This window comes from Triticum aestivum, chromosome 6A (genome assembly GCF_018294505.1).
Source record: "Triticum aestivum cultivar Chinese Spring chromosome 6A, IWGSC CS RefSeq v2.1, whole genome shotgun sequence".
NCBI lineage: Eukaryota > Viridiplantae > Streptophyta > Magnoliopsida > Poales > Poaceae > Triticum > Triticum aestivum.
This window is the reverse complement of record NC_057809.1, coordinates 552214177-552228950: the sequence shown is the minus strand read 5'-3', so window position 1 is coordinate 552228950 and position 14774 is coordinate 552214177.

Genomic DNA, 14774 nt, shown 5'->3' with positions numbered 1-14774 from the left:
TCTAGACTCTGTTATGATTGAGTTTTTATGCTTTTAATTAGTGTTTGTGCCAAGTAGAACCTTTGGGAAGACTTGGGGAAAGTCTTGTTGATCATGCTGTAAAAAAACAGAAACTTTGGCGCTCACGAGAATTGCTGCCATGTTTATTTGGATAGTGATATTTAGTTAATTATTTTTGCAGATGATTAATAGATAAATTCCTCACGTCCATCAATTTATTTTAGAATTTTTGGGGTTCCAGAAGTTTGCGTTAGTTACAGATTACTACAGACTGTTCTGTTTTTGACAGATTCTGTTTTTCGTGTGTTGTTTGCTTATTTTGATGAATCTATGGCTAGTAAAATAGTTTATAAACCATAGAGAAGTTGGAATAAAGTAGGTTTAACACCAATATAAATAAAGAATTAGTTAATTACAGTACCTTGAAGTGGTGTTTTGTTTTCTTTCGCTAACGGAGCTCACGAGATTTTCTACTTTAAGTTTTGTGTTGTGAAGTTTTCAAGTTTTGGGTAAAAGATTTGATGGATTATGGAACAAGGAGTGGAAAAAGCCTAAGCTTGGGCATTCCCATGTCACCCCAATATAATCTAAGTACACCTAAAAGCCAAAGCTTGGGGATGCCCCGGAAGGCATCCCCTCTTTCGTCTACTTCCATCGGTAACTTTACTTGGAGCTATATTTTTATTCACCACATGATATGTGTTTTGCTTGGAGCGTCATTTTATTTTCTTCAGTTTTGCTTGCTGTTTGAATAAAATACCAAGATCTGAAATTATTAAATGTTAGAGAGTCTTCACATAGTTGCATAATTATTCGACTACTCATTGATCTTCACTTATATCTTTTGGAGTAGTTTGTCATTTGCTCTAGTGCTTCACTTATATCTTTTAGAGCACGGTGGTGGTTCTATTTTATAGAAATAGATGAACTCTCATGCCTCACTTATATTATTTTGAGAGTCCTAAACAGCATGGTAATTTGCTTTGGTTATGAATTTAGTCCTAATATGATGGGCATCCAAGAGGGATATAATAAAAACTTTCATATAAGTGCATTGAATACTAAGAGAAGTTTGATACTTGATGATTGTTTTGAGATATGGAGATAGTGATATCAAAGTTGTGTTAGTTGTGTAGTTTTAAATTTGAGGAATACTTGTGTTGAAGTTTGCAAGTCCCATAGCATGCACGTATGGTAAAGGTTGTGTAACAAATTTGAATCATGAGGTGTTATTTGATTGTCTTCCTTATGAGTGGCGGTCGGGGACGAGCGATGGTCTTTTCCTACCAATCTATCCCCCTAGGAGCATGTGCGTAATACTTGGTTTTTGATGACTTGTATATTTTTGCAATAAGTATGTGAGTTCTTTATGACTAATGTTGAGTCCATGGATTATACGCACTCTTACCCTTCCATCATTGCTAGCCTCTTCGGTACCGTGCATTGCCCTTTCTCACATTGAGAGTTGATGCAAACTTCGCCGGTGCGTCCAAACCCCATGATATGATACACTCTTTCACACATAAACCTCCTTATATCTTCCTCAAAACAGCCACCATACCTACCTATTATGGCATTTCCATAGCCATTCCAAGATATATTGCCATGCAACTTTCCACCGTTCCGTTTATTATGACACACTTCATCATTGTCATAGTGCCTTGCATGATCATGTAGTTGACATCGTATTTGTGGCAAAGCCACCGTTCATAATTTTTCATACATGTCACACTTGATTCATCGCAATCCCGGTACACCGCCGGGGGCATTCATATAGAGTCATATCTTGTTCTAAGTATCGAGTTGTAATTCTTGAGTTGTAAGTAAATAGAAGTGTGATGATCATCATTCATAGAGCATTGTCCCAGAAAGGCCAAAAAAGGGGGCCAAATAAAAAAGAAAGGCCAAAAAAGGAAAGGCCAAATAAAATAAATAAAATAAAATAAATAAAAGGGACAATGCTACTATCCTTTTTCCACACTTTTGCTTCAAAGTAGGACCATGATCTTTATGATAGAGAGTCTATTGTTTTGTCACTTTCATATACTAGTGGGAATTTTTCATTATAGAACTTGGCTTGTATATTCCAACAATGGGCCTCCTCAAGTGCCCTAGGTCTTCGTGAGCAAGCAAGTTGGATGCACACCCACTTAGTTCTTTTGTTGAGCTTTCATACATTTATAGCTCTAGTGCATCCATTGCATGGCAATCCCTACTCCTTGCATTGACATCAATTGATGGGCATCTCCCTACCCCATTGATTAGCCGTGTCGATGTGATACTTTCTCCTTTTTGTCTTCTCCACATAACCCCCTCATTATATTATATTCCACCCATAGTGCTATACCCATGGCTCATGCTCATGTTTTGCGTGAAAGTTGAAAATAGTTTGAGATTACTAAAGTATGAAACAATTGCTTGGCTTGTCATCGGGGTTGTGCATGATGAGAGCATTCTTGTGTGACGAAAATGGAGCATGACCAAACTATATGATTTTGTAGGGATGAACTTTATTTGGCCATGTTATTTTGAGAAGACATGATTGCTTAGTTAGTATGCTTGAAGTATTATTATTTTTATGTCAATATTAAACTTTTGTCTTGAATGTTATGGTTCTGAATATTCTTGCTACAATAAAGAGAAATACATGATGAATATGTTAGGTAGCATTCCACATCAAAAATTCTGTTTTTACCATTTACCTACTCGAGGACGAGCAGGAATTAAGCTTGGGGATGCTGATACGTCTCCAACGTATCTATAATTTTTGATTGTTCCATGCTATTATGTTATCTGTTTCGGATGTTTATGGGCTTTATTATACACTTATATATTATTTTTGGGACTAACCTATTAACCCAGAGCCCAGTGCCAGTTTCTGTTTTTTCCTTGTTTTAGAGTATCGCAGAAAAGGAAAATCAAACGGAGTCCAATTGACTGAAACTTCACGGAACTTATTTTTGGACCAGAAGAAGCCCACAGAGTATCAGAGTTGGACCAGGAGAGTCCCGGGCTGCCCACAATGGTGGGGAGCGCGCCCACCCCCCCTGGGCGTGCCCCCTGCCTCGTGGAGAGCCCGTAGGTCCACCGACGTACTTCTTCCTCCCATATATACCCATATACCCTAAAAACTTCGGGGAGCACAATAGATCATGAGTTCCGCCGCCAGAAGCCTCCATATCCACCAAAAACCAATCTAGACCCGTTCCGGCACCCTACTGGAGGGGGCAATCCCTCTCCGGTGGCCATCTTCATCATCCCGGTGCTCTCCATGACGAGGAGGGAGTAGTTCTCCCTCGGGGCCGAGGGTATGTACCAGTAGCTATGTGTTTGATCTCTCTCTCTCTCTCGTGTTCTTGAGGTGGTACGATCTTGATGTATCGCAAGATTTCCTATTATAGTTGGATCTTATGATGTTTCTCCCCCTCTACTCTCTTGTAATGGATTGAGTTTTCCCTTTGAAGTTATCTTATCGGATTGATTCTTTAAGGATTTGAGAACACTTGATGTATGTCTTGCGTGGGATACTCGTGGTGACAATGGGGTATTCTATTGATCCACTTGATGTATGTTTTGGTGATCAACTTGCGGGTTCCACCCATGAACCTATGCATAGGGGTTGGCACACGTTTTCATCTTGAATCTCCGGTATAAACTTTGGGGCACTCTTTGAGGTTCTATGTGTTGGTTGAATAGATGAATCTGAGATTGTGTGATGCATATCGTATAATCATACCCACGGATACTTGAGGTGACATTGGAGTATCTAGGTGACATTAGGGTTTTGGTTGATTTATGTCTTAAGGTGTTATTCTAGTACAAACTCTAGGGTTGTTTGTGACACTTATAGGAATAGCACAATGGATTGATTGGAAGGAATAACTTTGAGGTGGTTTCATACCCTACCATAATCTCTTCGTTTGTTCTTCGCTATTAGTGACTTTGGAGTGACTCTTTGTTGCATGTTGAGGGATAGTTATGTGATCCAATTATGTTATTATTGTTGAGGGAACTTGCACTAGTGAGAGTATGAACCCTAGGCCTTGTTTCAACGCATTGCAATACCGTTTACGCTCACTTTTATCATCAGTTACCTTGCTGTTTTTATATTTTTAGATTACAAAAATCATTATCTACTTTCCATATTGCACTTGTATCACCATCTCTTCGCCGAACTAGTGCACCTATACAATTTACCATTGTATTGGGTGTGTTGGGGACACAAGAGACTCTTTGTTATTTGGTTGTAGGGTTGCTTGAGAGAGACCATCTTCATCCTACGCCTCCTATGGATTGATAAAGCTTAGGTCATCCACTTGAGGGAAATTTTCTACTGTCCTACAAACCTCTGCACTTGGAGGCCCAACAACGTCTACAAGAAGAAGGTTGTGTAGTAGACATCAATAACCCACAAGTATAGGGGACCAATTGTAGCCTCTTTCAATAAGTAAGAGTGTCGAACCCAACGAAGAGCTAAAGGTAGAACAAATATTCCCTCAAGTTCTATCGACCACCGATATAACTCTACGCACGCATAACGTTCGCTTTACCTAGAACAAGTCTGAAACTAGAAGTACTTTGTAGGTGTGATAGGATAGGTTTGCAAGATAATAAAGAGCACGTAAATAAAAAGTAGGGGTTGCTTAGATGAAGACACAACTAAGTTAGTTTTAGTAGAGAGCTTGTTGTCACGCAAGAAAGTTATTTGTCCCTAGGCAATCAATAACTAGACCGGTAATCATTATTGCAATTTTATTTGAAGGAGAGGCATAAGCTAACATACTTTCTCTTCTTGGATCATATGCACTTATGATTGGAACTCTAGCAAGCATCTACAACTACTAAAGATCATTAAGGTAAAACCCAACCATAGCATTAAAGTATCAAGTCATCTTTATTCCCATACGCAAACAACCTACTTACTCGGGTCTGTGCTTCTGTCACTCACGCCACCCACCATAAGAAAATCATGAGCATATTGCAAACCCTACAGCGGGGATCCCTCAAGCTTGAGCAACACGGAGAGCAGCATAGGACAGCACCAATAATAAAACATGCAACTCAAACCAATCACGATCATCAGTTAACCCATAGGACAAAACGGATCTACTCAATCATCATAGGATAGCCACACATCATTGGGAAATAATATATAGCGTTAAGCACCATGTTTAAGTAGAGATTACAGAGGGTAAAAGAGGGGTTACACCGCTGCATAGAGGGGGGAAGTGTTGGCGATGATGGCGGTGAAGTTGTTGGTGTAGATTGCGGTGATGATGATGGCCCCAGTGGCGTTCTGGCGCCACCGGGAGAGAGGGGGAGAGAGCCCCCCTTCTTCTTCTTCTTCTTCCTTGACCCTCTTCCTAGATGGGAGAAGGGTTTCTCTCTGGTCCATGGCCTCCATGGCATGGGAGGGGCGAGAGCCCCTCCGAGATTGGATTTGTCTCTCTGTCTCTCTCTGTTTCTGCATTCCCTGATTCTACCTTTTCACCGTTTCTTAAATTCCCGAAGATCCGTAACTACGATTGGGCTGAATTTTGGACACGATTTTTATCAGGATATTAGCTTTCTTGTGGCGAAAGAAGGGCACCAACCCTCTTACGGGATGGCCACGAGGGTCAGGGGCGTGCCCCCTGCCTCGTGGGCCCCTCGAGCATCGTCTCGCATTGATTTCACTTCCCAAAATTCACATATATTCCAAAAAAATCTTCGTCAATTTTTATCCCGTTTGGACTCCGTTTGATATGGATTTACAACGAAACAAAAAACATGCAACAAACAGGAACTGGCACTGGGCACTGGATCAATATGTTAGTCCCAAAAAATAGTATAAAAAGTTGCCAAAAGTATATGAAAGTTGGGTAATATTGGCATGGAACAATCAAAAATTATAGATACGACGGAGACATATCACATACTTAGGGAGAACACTTATACCTTCGAATTTAGTGAGAGATCATCTTATAATGCCACCGCCGTACTAAGCAAAATAAGATGCATAAAGGATGTAGCGACCAGACCTCAAACAGTCTAATCTCTGTGCTCCGGTGTCATCCCTGGATCAGTAATGCTGACACCACAAAGTACTCGGAGGATTTATAACAGAGTAGCAATCACACACTTATTACATTGAGTGTCTCAAAAGAGAACTTATTACAATAAGTATGGCTTAAGGCCATCTAATAACGATAACAGCGGAAGGCTTGGAAGATAAGTGAGTCCATCAACTCCAACGGCATCACTGAGTATAGAACCACGACCTAAAAAAACTCCTTAATCGTCATCTGAAAAGTCTGCAACATTAACGTTGCAGCCCGAAAACGGGCCAGCACATGGAATATGCTGGGAAGGTAACACATAGAGAGTAATGGAATGAAACAGCTACACTATATGCATATTTGGCTGGTGGAAAGCTCTATGGTTACATTTTTGCGTAAAGCCAATTTTTCCCTACTTCAAAGGAATAAAATTTAATTACTATCATGGTGGTTGTTAAACATTGAGAATGGTTGACAGCATCCTCAATCCCAATTAAGCATCATCATTAAACATAACCCAACAAAATTAATTTAGAGTAACATGTTGAGATTCACATGATAATCCAAGTACTAGATACTCAAGATGTCCATAACGGGGGACACGGCTAACCATGATTAGTTTATTACACTCTGCAGAGGTTTGCGCACTTTTCCCCACAAGACTCGATCGCCTCCGTTTGGTTTCTTCGCACTACATGGTGTTTGAGAAGATGGATGACCGAGACATAGTCTTTCAGAAGCGCTAGCACCTTACCATCGGGTAGACCGTACCACCTACATCCCCTACATCTGCTAGTCTACCACTGTAAGAGTTCGCACAACTTAGTCAACTATGCTAGAGCCCATAATAGCTTGTGGCTGCACACGGAAGTTTCTAGTATGAATAGTCTCATGATCCCTTTGAGCCTGAGTGGCGGTCCAAAAGAAAACAGGCAAGTCCTGGAATACCCAGGTGCCTCAATCACCCAGATGTGTGTTTAAGTTGCCACCTTAGATAAACCATTAATTAACAATCTCACATCTGTCATGGATATCACTCACCCAATCCACGTCTACTAGCATAGCATGGCATATTAAGCAAACGTAGAAGTAACTCCCAAAGGATTGATAATAAACAGGTAATAGGTACTACCTCATCTACTTCCCATCCCACAATTTAATTAGATCCTAATCATGCAATGTGTGAGGATTGGTCTAATGCAATAAAACTGGGTAGTAGAAAAGGTATGATCAAAGTGTTACTTACCTTGCTGATGATCCGCGAAACCTAACGATTCGAAGTAACAAGCGGCGCACTCCGGGTACTCTATCGCAAACAAACAAACAAGCATACAATAAGTACTCATCTAATGCACAGGTAAAACTCAAATAAGAGATCTAACCAAAAGGTTCAACTTAAGAACTCCGGTTGGCAAAAAGAATCAAATCGAACGAAGCAACGAAAGTCAAACGGCAAAAGAAAACAACTTCGTTCTAGTAATCTAGATCTAGGGCAAATTTTACAGTAGCAAAATCTTGTTTAAGTTGGTTAAACGGATAGAGGGTTTCGAGACGAATCCCTAGGCGCTTGAATCCCCTGATTCCGATAAACGAGCGAAAAGTTATACTAAAACGAAAATCGGATCAGGAATCACGATCAGAAAAATCGCGGATTTAATCCGAGAAAAAGAAAAACGACGAACGCCGAATTTTTTTTCGGCACGGAAAACGAGGCACGACGAACCTCGGGCGGCGGGATCGTCAGCGGCGGCGGCTCCGGTGGCACGCGCGGATCGAGGCGGGGCTGATGGGCTGGGGCGGCTCGGGGCGGCGCTATTTAAAGGCTGCCCCCGGGCGGTGTCCCGCTCGGGTATGGCCCGAAGTCGGCTCGTTTTTTTAGCTATTCTGCTCAGAAGAAAAATAAAAATAAATACTAAAAGGACTCCAAAAATTCCGAAATAAATTTTCATGGGCTTCTAAAATCAAGCCGCACAAGGTGAACATTTATTTGGACCCTAAATGCAATTTTGAAAAATGCACTTTTTTCCTAAATTCAAATAAAACACCGAAAAACTCCGAAATAAAATATTATTTTATTTTTTATTAAATCCTCAATATTTCTTTTATTTGGGAAAGTCATTTTATTCCCTCTCTCATATTTTTGTAATAGAAACAATTGATGATAAAATAAATAAAATCAAATGATCCTATTCTCAAAATTTGAGAGAACTCAAATATGAAAATAACAAAATCCCCAACTCTCTCCGTGGGTCATTGAGTTGCGTAGAATTTCTAGGATCAACCAAAATGCAAAATAAAATATGATATGCATGATGATCTAATGTATAACATTCCAAATTGAAAATTTGGGATGTTACAAACCTACCCCCCTTAAGATGAATCTCGCCCTCAAGATTCGGGTTGGCTAGAAAATAGGTGAGGGTGGTCTTTGAGCAAATCTTCCTCTCATTCCCAGGTGGCTTCATCCTCCGTGTGGTGGCTCCACTGAACTTTGCAAAACTTAATAACCTTGTTGCGAGTAATTCGGTTGGCAAACTCGAGAATCTTGACTGGTTTCTCATCGTAGGTCAAATCGTTATCCAACTGAATAGTTTCCAAAGGCACTGTGTCTCTCAACGGTATGTCAGCCATCTCCGCGTGACATTTCTTTAACTGAGAAACGTGGAGCACATCATGTACTCCTGACAATCCTTTGGGCAATTCCAACTTGTAGGCCACTTCTCCCATACGCTCCAAAACTCGGTATGGTCCTACAAATCATGGCGATAACTTTCCCTTTAACTCCAAAACGCTTTGTTCCCTGAAGTGGAGATACTCGAAGATAAGCTCTATCTCCGACTTCGTAAACTGTCTCCTTGCGTTTAGAATCTACATAACTTTTCTGTCTGGACTGGGCTACCTTGAGCCTATCATGAATCAACTTCACCTTCTATTCAGACTCCTTGATCAAGTCAGGTCCAAACAACTGGTGGTCTCCAATTTCATCCCATGACAGCAATGTCCTGCACCTCCTTCCGTACGAAGCTTCGAAAGGGGCCATCTTTAAACTGGTTTGATAACTGTTGTTGTAAGAGAACTCTGCATATGGCAAATTATCGTCCCAATTAGATTCGTAATCTAGCGCACAAGCTCTCAGCATATCCTCCAAAATCTTATTGACTCTCTCGGTCTGTCCATCTGTCTGTGGATGAAAAGCTGTACTGAATTCTAGCCTGGTAGCCAAAGTTTCGTGCAACTGCTTCCAAAACTTTGAGGTAAAATGGGTTCCTCTATCTAATATGATACTCCTTGGGCACGTAAACACGGTCTTCAAACCATAGGGTGTCGTGCTCATCCTCACGAAATCCTTTAGCTTTTCCTTTGCTCAGTTTCTCCTTTATAGCGGCAATCTCTTTGTCAGCTTTCTGTGCTTCCCTGATTTTATCCATCAAAGTTGACTGAATCTCCAATGCTGCTACATAGCCTCTCGGAACTATTTCCAAACATAGTTCACGAAGATTTTCGGCTAACTCCCTTGGTATTTTTCCCGTCATTAATGTATTGACATGGCTCTTACGGCTTAATGCGTCAGCTACTACATTAGCCTTTCCGGGGTGATAATGCAATTTCATATCATAATCCTTGATAAGCTCCAACCATCTCCTTTGTCTGAGATTCAACTCCTTCTGGGTGAAAATGTACTTCAAACTCTTATGATCCGTGTACACCTCACAATGATTTCCAATGAGAAAATGTCTCCATGTCTTCAATGCATGCACTACGGCTGCTAACTCCAAATCATGCGTGGCATAATTCAACTCATGAGGCTTCAGTTGTCTTGAGGCATATGAAACAACTCTCCCTTCCTGCATAAGCACTGCTCCAAGTCCTCGACGTGAAGCGTCGCAATACACCTCATAATCCTTGGTCTGGTTTGGCAAAATCAACACTGGTGAGGTAACCAAGCGTTTCTTCAACTCCTGGAAACTAGCCTCACACTCCTCTGTCCATATGGACTTGGTATCTTTCTTTAACAACTCAGTCATAGGCTTCGCAATCTTTGAGAAATTCTCAATAAATCTCCGGTAGTATCCTGCGAGTCCAAGAAAACTCTGGATCTCTGCAACTGTTGTTGGGGCTTCCCACTTGGTCACGGTTTCGACTTTAGCGGGATCTACTGCTATACCTTCTCCAGATATAACATGTCCAGAGAATCCTACTTCCTTCAACCAAAACTCACATTTGCTGAACTTGGCATATTATTTATGTTCTCTAAGCTTTCCAAGCACGAAACGCAAATGCTCCTTATGTTCCTCTTCATTCTTCGAATAAACCAGGATATCATCAATGAACACTACGATGAACTTATCCAAAAACTCCATAAACACTTTGTTCATCATGTTCATAAAATAGGCAGGTGCGTTAGTCAGACCAAATGACATAACGGTATACTCGTACGGCCCATATCTGGTGGTAAAGGCTGTCTTCGGAATATCCTGTTCTCGAATCTTCAACTGGTGGTATCCTGATCGCAGATCGATCTTGGAAAATACCTTAGCTCCTTGCAACCGATCAAACAGATCATTGATCATTGGTAGTGGGTACTTGTTCTTGATCGTTACTTCATTCAATCCTCGATAATCAACAACCATCCTTAACAATCCATCCTTCTTCTCCACTAGAAGTATTGGCGATCCCCAAGGCGAAGAACTTGGGCAAATATATCCCTTATCCAGTAACTCCTTAATCTGCTTCTTAATTTCCACCAAATCCTTTGCTGGCATCCTATATGGTCTCTTTGATATTGGCCCTGTGCCTGGCAATAGCTCAATCAAAAACTCAATATCTCTATCCGGTGGCATGCCTGGCAACTCCTCTGGAAATACATCAGGGAAATCCCTTACCACTGGTACTTCCTCCTGCACAACTCCTGTTAGGCAATTTACTTGAGTCCTCTTTGCCTCATGCCGGGATACATACTTGATCCTTCTCCCTTCTGGGGTGGTAAGCAAAATTGTCTTACTAGCACACTCAATATTCCCTTCATACTTTGATAACCAATCCATGCCTAATATCACATCCAATCCTTGAGATTCCAATACTATTAGGTCTGAGGGAAAAACATAGTTACCAATCCTTAATGGTAACCGATCACAGCATAGACTAGCCACATACTCTGCTCCGAGCGAGGTTACTAACATGGGTGACCTAAGGGCTTGGGTTGGTAGGTTATACTTATCCAGGGACTCCGATCCAGCAAAGTGTCGGGGAAGAGTTCCGTCAGCACGACGGCGTGGTGACGATCTTGATGTACTACTGTCGCAGGGCTTCGCCTAAGCACCGCTACAATATTATCGAGGACTATGATGGAAGGGGGCACCGCACACGGCTAAGAATATGATCACGTGGATCAACTTGTGTCTAGAGGTGCCCCCCTGCCCCCGTATATAAAGGAGCAAGGGAGGAGGAGGCTGGCCCTAGGAGGGGGCGCGCCAAGTGTGGAGTCCTACTAGGACTCCCTAGTCCTAGTAGGATTCCACTTCCCATATGAAATAGGAAAAGAGGAAGGGAAAAGGAGAAGGAAGGAAGGGGGCGCCCCCCTTCCCTAGTCCAATTCGGACCAGACCAAGGGGAGGGGTGCGGCCACCCTTGAGGCCCTTTTTCTTCTTTCCCGTATGGCCCAATAAGGCCCAATACGTATTCCCGTAACTCTCCGGTACTCCGAAAAATACCCGAATCACTCGGAACCTTTCCGATGTCCGAATATAATCGTCCAATATATCGATCTTTACGTCTCGACCATTTAGAGACTCCTCGTCATGTCCCCGATCTCATCCGGGACTCCGATCTCCTTCGGTACATCAAAACTCATAAACTCATAATATAACTGTCATCGAAACCTTAAGCGTGCGGACCCTACGGGTTCGAGAACAATGTAGACATGATCGAGACACATCTCCAGTCAATAACCAATAGCGGAACCTGGATGCTCATATTGGCTCCCACATATTCTACGAAGATCTTTATCGGTCAGACCGCATAACAACATACGTTGTTCCCTTTGTCATCGGTATGTTACTTGCCCAAGATTCAATCGTCGGTATCTTAATACCTAGTTCAATCTCGTTACCGCCAAGTCTCTTTACTCGTTCCGTAATACATCATCTCACAACTAACTCATTAGTTGCAATGCTTGCAAGGCTTATGTGATGTGCATTACCGAGAGGGCCCAGAGATACCTCTCCGACAATCGGAGTGACAAATCCTAATCTCGAAATACGCCAACCCAACATGTACCTTTGGAGACACCTGTAGAGCTCCTCACCCAGTTACGTTGTGACGTTTGGTAGCACACAAAGTGTTCCTCCGGCAAACGGGAGTTGCATAATCTCATAGTCATAGGAACATGTATAAGTCATGAAGAAAGCAATAGCAACATACTAAACGATCGGGTGCTAAGCTAATGGAATGGGTCATGTCAATCACATCATTCTTCTAATGATGTGATCCCGCTAATCAAATAACAACTCTTTTGTTCATGGTTAGGAAACATAACCATCTTCAATTAACGAGCTAGTCAAGTAGAGGCATACTAGTGACACTCTGTTTGTCTATGTATTCACACATGTATTATGTTTCCGGTTAATACAATTCTAGCATGAATAATAAACATTTATCATGATATAAGGAAATAAATAATAACTTTATTATTGCCTCTAGGGCATATTTCCTTCAGTCTCCCACTTGCACTAGAGTCAATAATCTAGTTCACATCGCCATGTGATTCAACACTAATAGTTCACATCACCATCTGATTAACACCCATAGTTCACATCGTCATGTGACCTATACCCAAAGGGTTTACTAGAGTCAATAATCTAGTTCACATCGTTTATGTGATTAACACCCAAAGAGTACTAAGGTGTGATCATGTTTTGCTTGTGGAAGAGGCTTAGTCAACGGGTCTGCAACATTCAGATCCATATGTATCTTGCAAATCTCTATGCCTCCCACCTGGACTAGATCCCGGATGGAATTGAAGCGTCTTTTGATATGCTTGGTTCTCTTGTGAAATCTGGATTCCTTTGCCAAGGCAATTGCACCAGTATTGTCACAAAAGATTTTCATTGGACCCGATGCACTAGGTATGACAGCTAGATCGGATATGAACTCCTTCATCCAGACTCCTTCATTTGCTGCTTCTGAAGCAGCTATGTACTCCGCTTCACATGTAGATCCTGCTACAACGCTTTGTTTAGAACTGCACCAACTGACAGCCCACCGTTTAATGTAAACACGTATCTGGTTTGCGATTTAGAATCGTCCGGATCAGTGCCAAAGCTTGCATCAACGTAACCTTTTACGATGAGCTCTTTGTCACCTCCATATATGAGAAACATATCCTTAGTCCTTTTCAGGTATTTCAGGATGTACTTGACCGTTGTCCAGTGATCCACTCCTGGATCACTTTGGTACCTCCCTGCTAGACTTATAGCAAGGCACACATCAGGTCTGGTACACAGCATTTCATACATGATAGAGCCTATGGCTGAAGCATAGGGAACATCTTTCATTTTCTCTCTATCTTCTGCAGTGGTCGGGCATTGAGTCTTACTCAACTTCACACCTTGTAACACAGGCAAGAACCCTTTCTTTGCTTGATCCATTTTGAACTTCTTCAAAACTTTGTCAAGGTATGTGCTTTGTGAAAGTCCAATTAAGCGTCTTGATCTATCTTTATAGATCTTAATGCCTAATATGTAAGCAGCTTCACCGAGGTCTTTCATTGAAAAACTCTTATTCAAGTATCCCTTTATGCTATCTAGAATAATTCTACATTATTTCCGATCAAGAATATGTCATACACATATACTTATCAGAAATGTTGTAGTGCTCCCACTCACTTTCTTGTAAATACAGGCTTCACCGCAAGTCTGTATAAAATTATATGCTTTGATCAACTTATCAAAGCGTATATTCCAACTCCGAGATGCTTGCACCAGTCCATAGATGGATCGCTGGAGCTTGCATATTTTGTTAGCACCTTTAGGATTGACAAAAACCTTCTGGTTGCATCATATACAACTCTTCTTTAAATCCATTAAGGAATGTAGTTTTGTTTATCCATTTGCCAGATTTCATAAAAATGTGGCAATTGCTAACATGATTTGGACAGACTTAAGCATCGCTACAAGTGAGAAAATTTCATCGTAGTCAACACCTTGAACTTTGTCAAAACCTTTTTCGACAAGTCTAGCTTTGTAGATAGTAACACTACTATCAGCGTCCGTCTTCCTCTTGAAGATCCATTTATTTTCTATGGCTTGCCGATCATCGGGCAAATCCATCAAAGTCCATACTTTGTTCTCATACATGGATCATATCTCAGATTTCATGGCCTCAAACCATTTTGCGGAATCTGGGCTCATCATCACTTCCTCATAGTTCGCAAGTTCGTCATGGTCTAGTAACATGACTTCTAGAACAGGATTACTGTACCACTCTGGTGCGGATCTCACTCTGGTTTACCTACGAGATTCGGTAGTAACTTGATCTGAAGTCACATGATCATCATCATTAGCTTCCTCACTAATTGGTGTAGTAGTCACAAGAACAGATTTCTGTGATGAACTACTTTCCAATAAGGGAGAAGGTACAATTACCTTATCAAGTTTTCTACTTTCCTCCTACTCACTTCTTTCGAGAGAAACTCCTTCTCTAGAAAGTTTCCGAATTTAGCAACAAAAAGTCTTGCCT